The sequence below is a fragment of the Dipodomys merriami genome, unplaced genomic scaffold, assembly GCF_024711535.1.
Source record: "Dipodomys merriami isolate MVZ:Mamm:240054 unplaced genomic scaffold, mDipMer1.0.p SCAF_347, whole genome shotgun sequence".
Taxonomy (NCBI): domain Eukaryota; kingdom Metazoa; phylum Chordata; class Mammalia; order Rodentia; family Heteromyidae; genus Dipodomys; species Dipodomys merriami.
In genome coordinates this window covers 389,643-409,375 of record NW_027205015.1, presented here as the reverse complement: position 1 = coordinate 409,375, position 19,733 = coordinate 389,643, and the positions used below count along the sequence as shown (strand labels likewise).

Below are 19,733 nucleotides of genomic sequence, written 5' to 3'. Positions count from 1 at the left end.
TATGTACAACTCATGCCCACTGGTACTCAAAGTCTCTGGTTAGGCAATTCTAATGAAGACAAAGAACAAGATGAAAAAGTGAGGAATGGTATCATTTGCAAGAAAAAGAAAAGATGGAGAAGGATCCCAGCAAATTTCATTTTTGAGCTGCCGAAAATTATAAGGTAACTACAATGGGGAGACTACTTCCCAAAAAGGCTACTTATGTGGATACTCGGGATGACGATGAGTATACCCCTCTTCATCAGGAAGGCTACAGTGGACACTTAGACAATATCCATGAGTTGGTGGCTCACGGCAGATATTCATGCAATAACTGTGAATGGATGGACACCCCTGCTCAATGCTTACACATGGAATAATACCAGAGTGGCTTCTTTATTACTTCATCATGATGCAGATACCAATGCCCAAACTAAATTCCTCTTGACCACCTTTAATCTTGCTGCTGGGAATAGAAATAGCAAAGATACGCTGGATCTCCTTCTGTTGAAGCATTATATCAAACCAGGTATGAAGAACAAGTTGGAAGAAACTGCATTTGATATTGCCAAAAGGATAAGTATGTATCACTACCTCTTTGAAATTGTGGAAAGCTTTAAAAATTGTTCTCCTAAGTCATAATGGTTTGATTAGGTTTCTTAAATTTCAAAAACGCCAGTCCAGCCATTGTGTCCTTACAAAATATTTGTACAATACAAAATAACAGCAATATCTTACTTTAAAAATGCATGGATTCCATTGTATTCTTCCAAGTGAATTGCCTGACTTTGATGTCAAAATGTATTCGAGTTGTTTGTATACATCTATAATGATTTCTCCAGATTTTGTGATTTTGGGGGGGGGTTTCCGGTCATGGGGCTTGAACTCTGGGCCTTGGCGCTGTCCCTCAGCTCTTCAGCTCAAGGCTAGCGCTCTACCACTTAAGCCACAGCTCCACATCAGGCTTTTATTCTTTTTTCCTTATGTGGTGCTGAGGAATCGATCCCAGGGCCCCATGTATGCAAGGCAAGTGCTCTACCACTGAACCACCTTCCCTGCCCCATGAGTTTGTGATTATTTTAAATCAGAAATAATTTTAACTTACCTGTTGAAATTAGTAGTACAGAAATTAAAGATATGTCTGGTGCTTGTCTGAGAAAAGTACATTTTAAAATATTCTGTATTCTGATTGTATAATGTCCATAATCTATTTCATTCTCTCCTAGGTATAATACGTTGAATTCTACATTGTTTTATAATATATGGGTTCATTAATAAATGTGTCCTTTCAGATTACATTCCATAAAGAAACAGTTTAAGATTCCTTTTTTCCTAGCTCCTTATAGTATTTTATTTCTTTGGGATAAAATGAAGATGTTATCTAATTTCAAATGTTTTGTAAAGGTTATGCTATGTAAAAGCCTTTCTAAGGTGAAGATTTAATACACTATATCAAATTAACTTTAATTCTATGATTTACATGTATTGTCACACTTGTATTTTTGCAATCAACTTTTTAATAACTATTTTTTCATTTCTTGCATCTGAAGAATGAAAAATATGGAATACTTTACAAATTTTCATATCATGCTTGTGCAAGTGCCATGTTAATATTTGTATTGTTGTAACTTTGATAGTCGTACTGCTGAAGCATGTAGTATCCTGTAAATTTAAGTAGTTAATGATGCAATCTTTATACAGGAATATATCCTTGGTTGCCTCTTTATAACAAGGAAATCTTATTGTTCCTAAAAATGCTATTGATCTTATTTCTCCTAAATTCTCTGTATAGTGGGAAATACTTATATTGTTCAGTCGATTGCTCACATTTGCAATTTCTTTGGTCAATGACTATTTTACGTCTTTTTCATTTTAAATTTGATCATACTTTGAAGTCTTTATACCTAGGTCCAAAGGTGATGGCTGTGGGGCTGGGAAGGTGCTCAATGGTAGAGCACTTGCCTTGCATGCATGAGGCCCTTGGTTCAATTCCTCAGCACCACATAAGCAAAAAGAAAAAATGCCAGAAGTGGCACTGTGGCTCGAGTGGTAGAGCATTAGCCTTGAGATGAAGAGCTGAGGGACAGCGCCCAGGCCCAGAGATCAAGCCCCACGACCTCAAAAAAAGGTGATGGCTTTTCAAGTACTTATTTATCTAATGAGTTACCTTTGTGGAACTAATATATTCAAAGTAAGCCTTGCTTCAGAGCTACTTCTAAATTTCTACAGCTTAAAATTCCCAAATGCGGTCTTACAGGCACAAATGTCTACATGACACTTTACCCTTCTTCAATGTAGGAACAGACCAACCAGAATATGTTACCCTGACAGCATAGATTATCTTACTTGAACAAAACTAATATTAGTAACAAGGGATCATAGAGAGATGAACAGTTCAGATATAACTGTTCTGACTAGAAGGTATTTTATCAAAATGTAATTATTATACCTACCATTACAAAAGTAGCTAAAGCCAAGAAGATGAAAAAAATGTTCATATGCATGATTACCTAATGTCCTGGTCTGTCTACCATCCAACCAGGCAGGAACTCACACCACTGATATTCTATCACAAAATATTTCCATAGCTCCAGGAGCAGTCTGTCGCTACCGCCTCGACCAGCAAGGGAGACGCGACACCGGACTCTTCTCTCTGCAGTTTATTCAGGACCTTTTAGTAATCTTCTGACCCCAACCCCGGGGAGCATTCCCCACAGCCTTAAGTACCCACTGGGTAGCCAACCCTGATACGCCATGTGGGAACCACCAATAGGTTCAGGTGCGCGGAAGCAAGCCAGATTCTTTGCCTTAGCCATATCAGGAGTTGTTTACCACGAGAGCACTCGCCATCGGGAAGGCAGAGGGCGGAAGCTGGCACCATCTTCCAGGTGCGGCCTCTCGCAGCTCTCCACAGTTCCCCCTTTTTTGTTTAAAGAACACAGATGAGAACAGAGGTCTGATCCCTGTTGTGCAATTGCAAGGACTGCATACAAGCCTTCTCCCAGAGGGAGCCTTCTCTAGGGATGACTCAGCCTGTCCATTGATTCGTTTTTCACAAGGACGGGAAAAGGCGAATCGAACCCGTGTGCAATCAAACATGCTCTCCTCGAGGGCAAAACTCATGCCTCTCGACTGCAGTATTTTGGCTTTGCAATCTGTGTTCATTGTTTTAGGGTGGCAAGCCACGCTTATGGGGACTGACCTGCTCCATTGACTGTAAAGGCTTGGATAATCATGGCTGCACTGCGACGCTGAGAACCTCTAATTTGGCAAATGCACCACAGACATACCAAGGAGGCTAACACCAGGAGGCCTATCAGGGCTCCCAAACCCGCCCCCTCCTTGAGATGATTCATAGCAGCGGAGATCCATGAAGATAACCCCTCCGCCAATCCGGCATGCACTCGGGTCGAGTTCACCATGACGATGGCAACCCTGAGCTGTTCCATCAGGCTGTCGAACTCCCCAGTTCAATTACCTAAAAGATAACTAAACAACTGTTTAGACAAATTTGCAGCATTTTTTGAATAGGTTTTTTCCTGGGCCTGAAGTCTGGGCCTGGGCGCTGTCCCTCAGCTCTTCAGCTCAAGGCCAGCACTCTACCACTTGAGTCACAGCGTCACGTCCGGCTTTTTTCATTGTGCTTATATGGTGCTGAGGAATCGAACCCAGGGCCTCATGCATGCAAGGCAAGCGCTCTACCACTGAGCTACCTTCCCAGCCCCATTCTTCTGGGTTAATTGCACCACAGCAGCAGCTAATCCAGCATTAGTTAGTGGTCCGCCCAGCTCTCTGCAAACTTTCATCCATGCTTCCAGTCCCCTGTTCTTATATGGGGTTATGGCGGCTCTGCATTCCTTAGTGCACTGCTCGTAAACAAGCTGTTTAATTAATGGCATGGCTGCATCTGGGTCACCAAAAATTCTGCCAGCGGCCTCGACCATACGAGCAACAAAGTCCGAAAACGGCTCCATAGAGCCCTGCAGGATTTTGGTGAGATTGCCACTCACCTCGCCTTTATTTGGTAAGGCCTTCCATGCCTTTATGCCAATTTTATTGATTTGTTCATAAACTTGAACCGGGTAGCCTATCTGCTGATTGGCGAATCTCCCCTGTCCAAGCAGCATATCTCTGTCCCAAGCTGGTTTCCCCCTAGCCTGATTGGCTGCAGCCTCTTCACTAGAAAATTCAATCAAAAAGGCCTTCCAATCTAAATACTGACCTGGATTCAAACAAGCTCGTGCGAGCCCACTCCAATCACCGGGTGTCATGCAATGTCTGTTTAGGGCCTCCACCTGGGCTACAGTAAAGAAGGCCGTGATTCCGTATGTCCGCACAGACTCAGCTAAAGATTTTATCACCTTAAAAACTAAGGGTTCATGATACCGCTGTCCCTGTGGATCCTGAAATATTGGACAGGCTAGATGTAACTCGGTTCTGACCGCTTTCCACATGCCTGGGCTGAAAGAACAGCCGGGGCTGCCACTTCCAGGGTCCTCCGCATAGAGCTGAGGGGCCAAAGGTGTGGCACGGCACATGGAGGGCGTGCATTCGTCTTTATCTGGGTCCTCTCTCTCCTTCCCTTTCCTCCTCTTTCTTATCTTTGTTTTTTCTATTTGTTCTATGAGTGATTGTAGTTCCTCTGAGTCTGTAGACTCAGAGGTCTCTAGTTCGGCAAAATCAGGGTATAACACCCCCCCCCCACCGCTCTCCTCCTTTTCGCTGTCTGCCCTTTCCGATCTTTCTTCCTGCAGCATTTCTAGGGCGGCCTGACCATTCTCTACCGCCTCACTGCAACGCTGGTCCTTTTTTTTTTTTTTTTAATTGTATTTTATTTTATTTGAGAACATACTGTACAGGGGGGCTACAATTACATGGGCAGGATAATGCATACATTTCTTACCAAGCATTGCAGCCTCCTCCTTTGTTTACCCTTCACTTCCCTTCCCCGCTGGTTTTGACATGACATTTTGTACTTCTCATTGTTGCAACAGGTCCACCTGAATCCTTAAACGACTTTTTGTCCCCATCTCCTCCACATGTTATACTGACATCAAATATAGTGAAAGCGGGGGTTACACTGTGGGGGAGGGACATACAAAGCAACAAAGAAATAATCTTATAAATGGGTTAGAAACACATGCATGAAAGAAACGAAAACATTAAAATACATATTTAAGGGTTCATTTTCCTAACATCACATTATCTGACCTTTTCCGCTTGACTCATACCTATACTAGATATTGCAAATAAGGGAAACCATGGGACCTATGCTTCTTTGGGCCTGGCTTACTTCACTTAATATAATTTTTTCCAAACCTTTCCATTTCCTAACAAATGGGGAAATGTCATTCTTTCTGATGGAGGTGTAGAATTCCATTGTGTATATATACCACATTTTCTTGATCCATTCATCTACTGAGGGGCATCTGGGTTGGTTCCATATCTTAGCTATGGTAAATAATGCTGCAATAAACATAGATGTGCTGGTAGCTTTAGTGTGGTCTTGTTTGTAAACATTTGCATCCCTAGCCATAAAAGAAATGCAAATCAAAACAACATTGAGATATCACCTCACTCCAGTTAGAACAGCAAAAATCAAGAACTCTAACAGCAACAGATGCTGGGGGGGATGTGGACAGAAAGGAACCTTACTTCATTGTTGGTGGGAATGTAAACTTGTTCAACCACTTTGGAAAGCAGTATGGAGGTTCCTCAGAAGACTTCACATAGATCTCCCCTATGATCCAGCAATCCCACTTTTGGGCATTTACCCAAATGTTTACAAACGCTGGTCCTTGAGACAGCCTCTTATCAGTTTCCATATTGGTCTCACTCCGCTCTTAAGCGTTCCTTGTTCAGAGGCAAAATCTAGGTCCCTCCCTAGTTTCTCCCAAGAGGCCACCGTGAGGCTTCCGGAGACAGCGAACCATGAGGCAACGGTGTCACATTCATTCAAAAATCTCTCTAAAGTACTCTTTTTTATTTTTAACTTTTTTGAGTGCTGTAGCTCATTGAGAGCCAAAAAAATTGGGTGCGAAGAAGAAGCGCCCATGTTTTAAACATTTAAAGCTGGTAAACAAACTTTTACTTTCACTTTTGGCTACTCTACTGACTAGCCCTGGGTTTTCGCTCTCTCTTTATCTACCGAGAAGAGCAAAAATCCCCCGCTCTTGTGGCGGATTCCCCTTTTACCTGGGAATTTACTCCCCGCGCTTGTGGCAGATTCCCCTTTTACCTGGGAACATACTCCCCGCTCTTGTGGCGGATTCCCCTTTTACCTGGGAACTTACACCCCGCTCTTGTGGCGGATTCCCCTTTTACCTGGGGACTTACCGGTGCACCACACTGACCGCAGAGAGTTCTGAGTCCTCGTTGGGGTTATGGCTGAGTCCCCGTACGGGCCACCACGTGTTGCTACCGCCTCGACCAGCAAGGAAGACGTGACACCGGACTCTCCTCTCTGCACTTTATTCAGGACCTTTTTGTAATCTTCTGACCCCAACCCCGGGGAGAATTCCCCACAGCCTTAAGTACCCGCTGGGTAGCCAACCCTGATACGCCACGTGGGAACCACCAATAGGTTCAGGTGTGCGGAAGCAAGCCAGATTCTTTGCCTTAGCCATATCAGGAGTTGTTTACCACGAGAGCGCTCGCCATCGGGAAGGCAGAGGGCGGAAGCTGGCACCATCTTCCAGGTGCGGCCTCTCACAGCTCTCTACAGCAGTCCATAGGTTTCTCCTCGATATTAGGCCTTAAATTGGTAATGTTTTAATCACAGTGTTTCACACAGTGAATCTTACTAGAATTAATTGATAATTTGACAAATTGATATTTATGCCAATAAATAGATTGGAATATAAATAATTCAGTTTAGAATATATATTAGAATATAAAAAGAATCAATGCAATGTCTTCGGTATAAACCTGTGATACCTACTAAGTGTTCTTGATCTTCTGAATTCACATGGTAAAAAAAAGATGTTTTTCTGTAATCTATTAGGGATTTTAACTCTCTGATCTCAAACTGTTTTTCAACATATTTCTGAAGCATTCCTACTGATTATACCCAATATGATGTCTAAAACGTATTATTCTTCTGCAGGACCCATGGGTCCTAGGATCCCAGCTCCCATCATCATATAACAAGGACAAGAATTCTCCTCTAGGCCCATGTAACATGCCAACAAAAAGTAATTGAAGACCCATCTCAATTTTTCATTTCCTATTTCAGGGACACAATTGCTTAAGACAGTAAGCAATTGTGAAATGCAAGGCAACTTAAAATTAAAAATGAGATCACAGAGCTGGGAAGGTGGCTCAGTGGTAGAATGCTTGCCTTGCATGCATGAGGCCCTGGGTTGGATTCCTCAGCACCACATAAGCAAAAAGAAAAAGCCAGAAGTGGCACTGTGGCTCAAGTGGTAGAGCGCTAGCATTGAGCTGAAGAGCTGAGGGACAGAGCCCAAGCCCAGAGTTCAGGCCCCACAACTGGACCCAAAAAAAATTTTAAAAAAAATTTTAAAAAAGAAATTTTAAAAAAATTTAAAAATGAGATCACAAAATCTGAGAGAAAGTACAGTAATTCAAACTTTCAATTTACAAATGACCAGGCCATATGAGTGAACAAATCACAAATGTCACAGGATTTTTTAATACCCTTCCTCTAATGATTAATGAAAAATTTCAGTCCAGCATAAGTAGGCCAAAAAAATAGTTCCTGAAACGATAGATCCATAATTGGTCTACCAAGGCTAGGTAAATTTGACTTAGAGATCAAATATAATACAGTAAAACATTAATTGAGAAGATCCTTAGTGCTTCAAAACACTGGTACTTCAGGAAAACTTGGTTTTATAGTAAAAAATTTTGTCATTCTCAAACCAATGATAACCTACATTTAATCTCCTGAAAGTGTATTCCTTTTCAAATAAACTTTTTAAAATCACATTCGCAAAAATAACATTTGACAAGTAGATGATACTTAGTGACATTACAAGTTTTTCATGTGTAGGGAGTAAGTTACAACAGAGTTGATTTATTTACCCAGCACTAATGCCAAACAGGTTCAACCATTCATTAAAGTGTAGAAATAATACCCACCAGCATTTGTGTTGTTCAATATGTGCCTTCCAGAAATGTGTTAATAGATCAGCCTCCCATAATTCAAACCCAAACTAGCTAATAAAGTAAATTTCATTACTTAATAAGGTACATTTTAAAAAGTCACAAATATTTGCCTTAGCATATGTTGTTTTATGTTTTCCCTATCTGTCTAACATAGGAAGAAATATAAATTTAAGCCTTAAATATGGGTACTCATCAGAGATGTGACAAACATAAAATCTGTCTTCTATTTCTATCATATTCCTCTATACTAGTAAATCGAAGCTTCCTTCTTTTTCCAAAACTTATAGGTAGTAGAAAATATTATCCCATGTAAAATAAAATAATCAAAAACCATTGTACAAAGCCATTTATAAAAACTGGTAGTTAGGAATACATTCTAAGCCATTTTTATACTTTCTTATTTACTAAAGATTCATCTTCCAAATCGATGAGAATAAAATCATGTCTAGGGGCTTCACGTCTCCAGTCTTGCAAATTGTTATTGCAGATGAGTGATTTATGGAAATATAAACTGACATCAGTTCAAGTATATGCAGGATTGAAACTCCATGGAATGTATATAAAACTTTCAAAATATTAACCAACAGTTTAACAGAATGACTATCACGAATTTGAAACCAGAGAGGAATAATAGTAAAGACATAGAATGAATGAAAAATAGAACAAGGGGCAAGTACAGCTAGAATGCTCAATGTACACATGGGATAAAGGAATTAGTAAATCTGAAATTAATCTTGCAGAAGGGGTTGGTTGAGAATGATAGAAGGAGTGACTCTAATCCAGTAGCATTGGACAATTAGATGGACATATTTTATTGTAACACACTTGCAAACCTTCTGAAATTCAGTTAAAAAAAACACAACAAAAAAAAAACAAAAACACACAGAAATCGCAACCAAACAGTAATCCCTAGATTGTTGAATATGACCTCTCAAAATTTTAAATAGTTAATGAAGTGCAGTCTTTGGAAAAGCAAACAAAGCTGTTCGAAAGAGCAGTTTGGGGCAGGGGAGAGTTTTGAACAGATTTAAATAGATTGTCTAAGGTTATAAATCACCTATATCTGCTGCAAATATTTTCTTCAGCGAGTTTTCTTTTTCTGAACTGGATACTCCAGTCCTGAGACACACTTGATAGCTTGTGAATAGAATGGAAGAAACAAGATCAAGAACCCAGTGCTCCACTGGAAACAAAACAGTCCTCTATGTTTTCGCTCATCTCTCTTCACTACTCTTTTCTCGTACTTTTCAGTCAAGTGATTTTGAGTTATATCTTTCTTCTTTGTTCTGGAAAATAATTGGTCGAAGTAATTCACTAAATATTATTTGCCATTTTTTTCTGTCATGCTGTTTACTTGTCCAAGCGAGCCATTAAACTTTACACTTGTATTTGGTTGCCATGAAAACCCAACATCTATGTTAATGAGGACAAACTCTAATGTAAATCTTTGTCTCCAAAAAACCAGTCCAAGAAGCTGTGATCACAAATATTTAGCTATTCGTTTTCTTTTTTCTTTTACCTTTAAAGTCTTCCTGTGTTTAAAGTGCCCACAAAAATAAGTACTCCACCACTTTTTGGTTCAAACACTTCTAAACTCAAAGATATATTTTGCTAACAACATGTTTAGAGGAAATCGAAGAATACTCCACTTTTATCTTCTCTTTCAGTATTCTCCTTTGATGCCATATCGGGAACAGGAAGTTACTCGTTGCAAAATGATTTCAACCGATTATTTTTTTCTTGGTCTTTCATTTGCTCAACAAGGTTTACTAAGGGGACCAGATTTAAATCACCCATACCTTGAATGACTGTGTCTGTTACAAAGGACAATACTTCTGTGTTCTACTTTGATGTCCTCCTCTTAGCTCTTGCCTGATTTCCAATTAATCACAGCTTCTGGACTTCAAGTCTAGTGAAGCTGAAGGACTATTCGGCCTCCCTCACTGCTACATGTTGATGGTTTCTCTTTTAAAGCTCATTTATTTGGATGTGGAATTTACTGTCATGTTTTCATTCAATCTGTTCTGCATTAAGGAGCCAAATAAGCTCTGTAAAATCACATTAGGTACCAAAAATATTATTACAATATATCATAAAGTTTTGGCCTCCCTCCACTGTTGGAGCCAATATGCTTAGGTAGGGCTTCTAAGAACGCCTTTTCTTTCCTTTTCAATTTGCTCACTTCTTTTCTGATTCCAAAACTTTTTGGCTTATGTAATAAGGAAAGTCTTCACTATCTCATGTTAATAAGGATATTATATTTTGTGAGCTACTTAGAAATGTGAAATCATTGGTTTGAAGTATCCAATAAGATTTTTTTCTGTTTCACTGCTTCACGTGCAAAGACATTATGGAAAGTATTACAAGCAGAAAAGTGTAAACCCAATACCTTCTTTCATTGTGGAGAACACTTTCTCCCTAAATATTTTTTTTTTTTAAATTGTATTTTATTTTATTTGACAACATACTGTACAGAGGGGCTACAATTACATGGGCAGGATAATGCATACATTTCTTACCAAGCATTGCAGCCTCCTCCTTTGTTTACACTTCACTTCCCTTCCCTGCCTCCCCCCTCCCCCCACCCAATTTTACCCCCCTCCCCCCACCCAATTATACCCCCCTCCCCCCCCCCCCACACCGAAATTGTAAAGCTGGTTTTGACATGACATTTTGTACTTCTCATTGTTGCAACAGGTCCACCTGAATCCTTAAACGACTTGTTTGTCCCCATCTCCTCCACATGATATACTGACATCAAATATAGTGAAAGCAGGGGTTACACTGTGGGGGAGGGACATACAAAGCAACAAAGAAATAATCTTATAAATGCATTAGAAACACCATCCCGATAGAGGAGGACCGGTCTTCGGTCAAGGGTATACGAGTAGCTGCGCTCCCCTGCTAGAACCTCCAAACAAGCTCTCCCTAAATATTTTGACCCAAATTATGTTTTTCAGAGAATTACTGCTTGGCAATTCACAAATTTTGATGCCTTATTTTTTTTTAAGAATTTTGAATTTAAATTCCACTACAACCTTGTTTCACACAGTGAGAGTACATTTCCTGGGTAAGGACAATTCTCAAAGGAACCTACAGGATTTATTGCAAGGTTTCTGAGATTTGTTTGTTTTTTGTGAAAATGAGCCATCTTCACCCACATTGCTCCCTCTCAGCTTAGTCTCCATGGATTCTTTGCATGAAAGCCTATTTTCCCAGGCAAGTTTAAATTTTCTTAATAGGCTAAGATGTTAAAAAGTTTGCACAATTAAATTTTACCTGTCATAATTTTAAAACTCTTTTGAAATTACTTTATCAGAATCACGAACTCACCAATCCTAATTCCACCTTTACCATCAAAACACTTAACGTATAGTTTTCATGATATTTTGTCCATGAAACTATTATTTTCCAGTGGCTTTGTTATACGTATATATGACCATATAATCTGATGCTGAGCAAAATGAACTCTAAGATATGGAAACAGAGATTTTTATTTGCGATTGTTGTTTTTTTAATGTACTATGTGATTTCTATTTTCTTTGGATTTTCCCCCTATGGTTTATCCCCTGCTGTATTTGATTTTGGTACCCTGTGTGTTGTATATATATATTTCCCTTAATTAGGGAAGGGATAGGGAACAACTTAATGGCGAGACAAAGGACAAAGGGCAAAACAATGCAATAACAATACGCACAAGACATTATGTTGGAAATGTACATTACAACTTGTGAGGGTATTAGGGTGAAGAAAAATTATGAGAAAAATGAGTTATGTATTCACTAATTTACAATTACTTTGACCCCACTGTACATCACTTTGTCAATAAAATTAAATTAAAAAATAAGTTGCATAAAATATACCTTATCTCTATTGTGAAAAAATACTACACCTCTGTTAATGTGATGCCCTCCTTGTTCTGGAAAGAACACCACAATAAACTGGGTTACATGAATTTATCTCCCACTGATATTCTTGAGATCAGAACACTTACAAATATTATTTATATTTATACATTTTTAACCATCATAGATATTCAGGATGGTAAGATTGGAAGGTTACAGTTCAAAGCCCACCCAGGCAGGAAGGTTCCTTAGATACTTATCTCCCATAAACTTCTCAGAAAAAGCCAAACACAAGTGGCACTGAGTTTGGAGTGGTAGGGCATGAGATTTGAGCAAAAACAGGCTCAGAGACAGTTTCCAGGCCCAAAGGTCAAGCCCTAGGACAAACCAATAAAACAAAACAAAAATTAAAACAAACCCCAAACCTCGCATTTTTCTCATTGTGTACGGAAGCACGTAATTAAGGGAATTGCTTCCTGTGTTACATATAGGTAGAAGAAAGAGGATCTCACAGAATTATTCTCTTCATACCAAGTTATACCAAAGCCTCAAAAAATTGCTCTTTTTCTAAATTTATAAATTAATACAATCCATTTGTTGGCAATTCTGTCTACATTATTCACATGATCATTTAATACATGAACTATTGGAATTATCTATTAACTAATTTCTAATTATAACATTCTTGAATGAATATTCTAGGCAAATAGAATGCCAGAATCATTTGTGAATTTGTCAATTAAACCATCTACATAAAAAGAATTTTTGTACTATACTATAGATTATGAAATCACAAACAAAACCAAAATATTTATTTGAAATCTAAATTCTAATTTAGCAAGATCTACAAGTCTTACATTAGATTTAATTTGTTATTTTTCCAGGCTTAACCTTGTAATACTTCATTATTTCTTTAGAATCCAACAGAATGATTACTTACTTTTTCAGATTTTGGATGGGATTCATAAGCCATTTTGCATCTAGGAATGTTCTGTAATGAAGAGAGCATTAAAACTGAACAGATGATTATATATGAGATGCATTTCAATAAGAAACTTGACTTCTCAAAACATAATGACAAAATTAGCCCAATCTGCCTACTGTGTATTCCTTTCTTTCATTTTTTTGGGGGGGGGGTCCTGTGGTGGGGCCTGAACTCTGGGCCTGGGTGCTGTGCCTCAGCTCTTCAGCTCAAGGCTATCACTCTACCACTTGAGTCACAGCGCCACGTCCACCTTTTTTTCTTTTTGCTTCTGTGGTACTGAGGAATCGAACCTAGGGCCTCAGGCATGCAAAGCAAGCGTTCTACCACTGAGCAACCTTCCCAGCCCCTGTATTCCTTTCTTGAATGGCTTGTTTTATTAAGACAAAATTATACTCCTTGGTTCAGGGAAGCTATCACTATGTAATTCCACTCTCTAATCTCCTGTCTTGGTCTGAGTGCTAGAATTCTAGCCTTTTATCACATTGCTCTGCCATATTTTCTTGATTTAATCTAGATACAGACTAGTAATCCTGAACTTCTCCAATGATATTATCCATTAGACTGACTGTTCAGACTGTTCATCTACTATTTTCAAAGATGTTCTAACATTTCATACAAGATATGAACATTTTCAGATGCACCTGTGGGGTCTCTGATTCGTTCCTCCGTGGATCTGATCCCTTTAATAATGATTACTTGATTCTCTTACTATCTCTGGTCCCTACCTATGTAATAGTCTCAAACATTTTTTAAGGTAATTCACTTGAGGACATTCTAATTTTAACAATTATCACTTGATTCTAGTCTTACTCAGGACATATTTTATATTGTTTTCTAACTTTTCTACATGTTCTGAGAGTTGTATCATGTTTGTATTCATGTGTGCACATGTAAGTGCCTCTATGTGTGAGTATGTTTGTATGTATGTATGCAAAAGCCCCAAGCTCTTATTGATCAGTCTTGCTCATGACTGGTATTCCATCACTTGAGCCATTCTTCTAATCCAGGTTTTGGCTGGTTAATTATAGGTAGAGTCACAAAGACTGTTCTGCCCAGGCTGGATGCAAACTGAGCTTCCCAGACTCCTTTACATACTTAGGTTTTATTTATCCAGTAATATGAACTTTTAAATTAAAAACATTTTTGTTAGTGTAAAGTCTAAGCTGTATACCACATTTTTAACTCAAGAATTCATATAAAGATAGATGAACATACACATTACATATGCTGAGTGTTAAACCGGATGGCGGTGAGATCTGAGGATTGGAGTTCAAAGCCAGATCGACTAGGAAAGTCCCAGAGACTCTTTTCTTCAATTAACTACAAGAAAAGTGGAAGAGGCACTGTGGCACAAGTGGTAGAGCATTAGCCTTGAGCTGAATAGCAGAGGTACAGTACCCAGGCCCAGAGTTCAAGTGCCAAGACCACCACCACCACAAAAAGTATATATAAGTAAAGAAAAAGAAATGTCATCGTAGCCACCAGTTCATTGCTAGTATCATCCCTGCTCTCTCAAGATGGACTTTTTTTCCAGTTAAGTCCAGGCTCTTATATCTGACTTGCATTGGAAGCAGAATTATTCTTCCATTTACTTTTAACAAATTTGCATGATTAGTAAGCGTGATTTAGAAAGGGAGTGGCCTCATACTTAGTGTTTCACTTAGGAGTAATGCTTTCCCTATATCACTCCCATAAATCTACATACTGGGCTTTATTGTTTCAATGTTGTGTTATTTGTAGAATCTTCTATATTGTATTGAACCCTTATACTTAAACACAGCACTTCTCTTTCTCCTATTATTGCTATATTTTCTCTTACTATTAACTCATGTACACTTGGGAAATAATGCGCAGCAAATACACTCACAAAGAGAATGATCTGAGAACCTTCTTCCCATTTAAAACTCGTCTTCATTTAAAGAGAACTTACAAAGTTTGAACTCAATGTACTCATGGATAATGAATTTATAAGAAATATAAATTTCATATTTTATCTTAATTAAGTTGTCTCTGAAACACGTGTTACCTCAGGTCCAAAGGTATCCTTGTGTTATTACAGTGAACCCAGAAAACATTCATTATACCTCAAGCAGCACCATCGATTGTTACTGGAAGTAACAGTTACTGGATGTGGAAACTGATCCTAGGAGAGGAATTGAACATAGAGCAATGACAAAGTTCAAGTTAACGTATGCTTTACTTTAACTGTACAAGAACAGAATCCCAAGATTAGAAGGATACTCTGTCCTTGACTTTTTTGAGTGTGTTCTTTAATCATATAAAACTTTTCTGTAAACTTCTAGTAGAGACTATTACAAAAGAAATAATGTGCCATTTGAAAACCAGCATAGAACAAAAGGAAATGACATTGTTTTAAAAGTGTTCTAATGAAAAGAAACAAAGACATGGAGATTTTAAAGTGTCTTATGGATGGATATTTCTCCCCTGAGATGATTATCTTGTTCCAGGAGTCAATTATCAATTCCTTTAATCTGTTCCTGAGTTCTCCATAGAAATAAGGATTCCAAAAAAGCAGGAACCAGTGAGTATTATCAGCAAAAGAAGCCTCTTCTCAGATCAGTACTTCTTTACCGATGGTCCCAAAGAAATATGTGGGGTTATTTCTCTGTCCTTGTTTGTTTAGTTTGTGCTGGTTCTGGGGCTTGAATCGAGAGGGCAGACCCTGTCCCTGAACAGTTGTCTTTCCTGCCCACATGCCCCCAAAGCTAGTACTCTACAGCTTAAGCCAAAACTGCACTTACGGCTTTTTTGGTGTTTAATTATAGATAAGATTTTGACAGATGACCCTGCCTGGATTGGCTTTTGATCTAAGATCGTAAGAAAGCTAAGTGATATCAACTGTATGGACTTATCTTTTGAAACAAGTAATATTAGTTGAAATTTATTGTAAAACTAATAAATTTATAATTTTTAAAAGAAGAGAATATGTACAGCAAAGAAGCCATAACTTACATTTTAACTTTTGGAATTATTTCTTCTGCTTGGGAAGATTATTGACATTGTCTTTATTTTGAGGAAACTTAAACTCATATCTTTTTTGTTGGTCATGGGGCTTAAACTCTGTTTCTGGGCACTGTCCATCAGCTCTTCAGGTCAAGTTGAACTATTTACCACTTTACCTACAGCACCACTTCTGGTTTTCTGGTGGTTAATTGAAGATAAGAGTCTCATTGATTTTCCTGATCAGGCTGGCTTTGAACCACAATCCTCTGGTCTCAATCTCCTGAGTAGCTAAGATTACAGATGTGAGCCATCAGCACCCATCTCATATTCACATTTATGTGTAATGGATGACACTATGTAGACAAAGAATGGAAATTTGAACCAAATGATGATATTGCAGCTTTTCCGAAAATTTGAGTTAGCCATAAATATGTCCTCCTTTTCAGGTTGTTACATTAATGACTCATGAGCTATGGGACCCTTACATTAGCATCTTCTGGCATCAGTATATGTATAGTATCAGGAAATGTTCATAGAGAAATATAAAAGACTGAGATTTTTAGAAAGCAAAGGAGATCAGGTATGAAAGAACAGCATAGAAGGAGATATATTTATCACACAGAGATTAAGAACCAGCCTAAGATTTAGAATGCTAAAGTCAATGAGGAGTAAGCCTAATTGATAACTAGTTCTTAAATAACCAAAAAGGGTTCCCTAGAACAGTTTCTGGAATACTTTATTTACTATTTTATTCCTTCATCTGGAGTTATTCCTTCTCTTCTATCACAAATGTTAATTAGCCTCTGAATTTTTGGTGCAATGACTGTGATTTCCAAATCACACTTTGACTACCCTTATCTTTTTGATTAGCAGTGACCACACAAAAGCCCAGAATCGTTGAATTTCCAGAATTAATCTTCACCTGACATCTAAGCACATTCCAGGCATTAATTGATGTGACCTAATGAAGAAAACTTTTTTTTTTAACACAGTATCCTAATATAAGTAAAGTACATGAATTAGGGACTATTTTCAGGTGTCAGCATGGAAGGAGCAATTATATATTCCAAGGCAAGTATGGGTTCTTTATTTTGCATTTACTAAATGTGTTTTGTTTTTGTCAGTCCAGGGGCTTAACTTAGGGCTAGGGAATTATTCCCCAGCTTCTTTTTTTTTTCTCAAGGCTAGTACTCTACCACTTGTGGCATAAGATTACTTCCAGGTTTTTCTGTTTATGCAGTACTGAGGAATTGAACCCAGGGTTTGATGAATGCTAGGCAATAAACCTACCATGCAGCCACATTCCCACAGCCCTAAATGACTTTCTTAAGATGGCATTATATTTTCATTCCATAACTATGTATCATAATTTTGGAGAGGCACCACAAAATGATGTCGAAAATAATACTAAGTCCAGTAAGGCTGGATGGACAATGAATAACCGTCACAGTCTAGCCAGGGCAACGAGGGGCTTACCTCATGGAGCTGTTTCAACAGGCAGAGCGAGACAGCTCGTGACCCAAAGCCCACCCCCAGAATGAGGGGGCCACCTTGGGTTCCAGCCACATGGAATCTCTGGACCACCTCCTCCAGCACCCATTCAACCAGTTCCTGTGTGTGTGAGAGAGAAAGAAAGTCAGAATTACACTTAAGTCAGGGCTGGTGGCTTAGAATTCTAAGAGGCTGAGATATGAGGATCATGGTTCATAACCATCCTGGACAGGAACAACTATGAGACTCTTATCTCCAAAGAATCACCAGAAAACCGGAAGTGGTGCTGTGGGCTCAAGTGGTAGAGCACTAGCCTTGAGCTGAGGAGCTTGGGAACAGTGCCCAGGCCTAGAGTTCAAGCCCCACGACTGACAAGAAGTGGACTTCCCACCACAAGAAGTGGACTGAATAGGACCCATTGTCCTACTGAGCATGGAAGAGAAGTCCGGCTGAGCTTCCGGTGAACTTGAGGTCATAAGTAGATCACCTTGCTTCTCTGTGCCTCAGTTTCCCCAGCTGCAAAACTCAACAGAGTGAAGAAATCTCCTTCCTCATGGGGATAGGGTAAGGATAAAAGAGAGGTATGTTTGTTTCATAATCACACACCTGTTGCATGATTAATAACAGGCCCTATCTGAGCCCTTTCCGCGTATCTTCCTGTATTATGCTCACAGAATTGTCAAGAAGCTTGTCTGAAGGCGGATCTCTCTGGGCCTAGCTATGATCCAGAGATCCCTCTGTATAAATCCCTGGTTTCCACACAACTGTTCTGCGAGGACACTGAGGTCCTACGGTTGAGGCCTTACACAGAGCTAAATCTGTTGTCAAAAATTGGCTGCTGTGGAGTAAGAGTTTGGGATAATCCATCTAAACTGATGACTGTGCATGTTGCTACATGACTACCATCCCAACTACAGAGGACCAGGCCTGGTGGAACATACCTGTCACAGATAGGAGGATCACGATCCAGCCCAGCCTGAGAATATAATGAGGCTCTATCTCAGAAATGCTCAAATCAGAAAAGTGGCTCCTGAGAGCTGGCAAGAATAAACAATCAGGGGATCATGGTGCCACTTTAGGGGTGTCCGAACTAGTCTGGGGATTGTGTTGGAGCTGCCACACACCTGTGCTGCTTGGAGAAGCTGTTGTTGGCTGCTCAGTGTGAGGCATGCGGCAATGGCAGCTGCATTGCAGACACATCGGCCCAGAGCACTCTTCTCTGGCACACTGCCTGAGGCTGGGACCAGGAGGGGCCTTAGGCCAGCTGGCAGCAAGTAATTGTCTGAGGTTTGAAACCCAGCACTGCAAGGAAGCAGGATAGGTGATGGGGGCAAAGGAGGAGTGTCAATTTCCTACTAAACTCAAAAGTTGCTTCAAGTCTCTTGCTCACCACTCAGCCACCTCTGCCTTCCTCAACTGCTGGTCGTGGTGTCAACCAACAGAGAGAATCCCTATGCTACCAGGCAGCATTGAATGTGGGCGTGGCCACATTCTTGTATCCCATTGGTCAGAAAGAAAGAGGAAATAATGGGAGTGTGGCCGGATTTCTGTGATGCAAGCAGCATGGGCGGAGTCAAGATGGCAGTGGGTCTCCCAGTCCTTTTCCCAAGGAACTCTGTCCAATTCAGTTGGGTACAAGAGGGTGACCTGCTTTAGCCATATAGCTGCACAGATTTTGTTGGATATGTCTGTTTCCAGTCCCAGAATTAAACTCAGGCTCTGGGCAGTCTGTGAGCTGCTTTTGCTCAAGGCTGGCCCTCCACAATGGAGCCACAGGGCTTCTAGCTTTGTTAGCAATGAAGTTGGACAGGGGTCTCAAGGACTTTCCTGCCTAAAGTGACCATGATCCTCCTGTCACAGCCTTGTAAGTATCTAGGAGGACTGCTGAGAGCCACTGGTGCCTGCCTAATCATTGGTCTTGCTAATGTTCTTGGACAGAACGGTGAGTTCCCTATTCATTGGTTTAAGTGGTGGGAGCAGGAACCCACAGTTTGAATCCTGATCCTGCCACCTCAAATTGGCAGGGGATCCTAATGAACTTGTTCCTCTCTATATGATTACCAATGGAATGTGATGTATGTCTGATTGAATGAGAAGACCTTGAATGATACTAGGATAAAATTATACACCATTATATTATATGACATTGATCATTTTAGTTAATACTTTATGAAGCATTTAAACAATCACAGACATATAATGGAGGCATAATGAAATACCTAAGAATTGGGCCTCACATACAATAAAGGTGCCATTTTTTTTGGCCAGGACTGGGATTTGAACTCATGGTCTGGCTATCTCTGTTGCTCTGTGTGGGAAGGGGAAGCTGGCTTCCT

General features: G+C 39.6%; 1 long non-coding RNA gene and 1 pseudogene across 1 annotated transcript; both read right to left on the bottom strand.

Moving 5' to 3' along the window:
* Window positions 1–1,536: 1,536 nt before the first annotated feature.
* LOC138803735 (U6 spliceosomal RNA) lies at window positions 1,537–1,636 on the bottom strand (annotated as a pseudogene).
* Window positions 1,637–9,130: 7,494 nt separating this feature from the next.
* Window positions 9,131–15,079, bottom strand: LOC138803722 (uncharacterized). Its single transcript, XR_011365025.1, has 3 exons — window positions 14,969–15,079; window positions 12,898–12,948; window positions 9,131–9,398 (listed from the first exon to the last, which is right to left on the bottom strand). It is a non-coding gene; the product is annotated as an uncharacterized lncRNA (long non-coding RNA).
* Window positions 15,080–19,733: the final 4,654 nt, after the last annotated feature.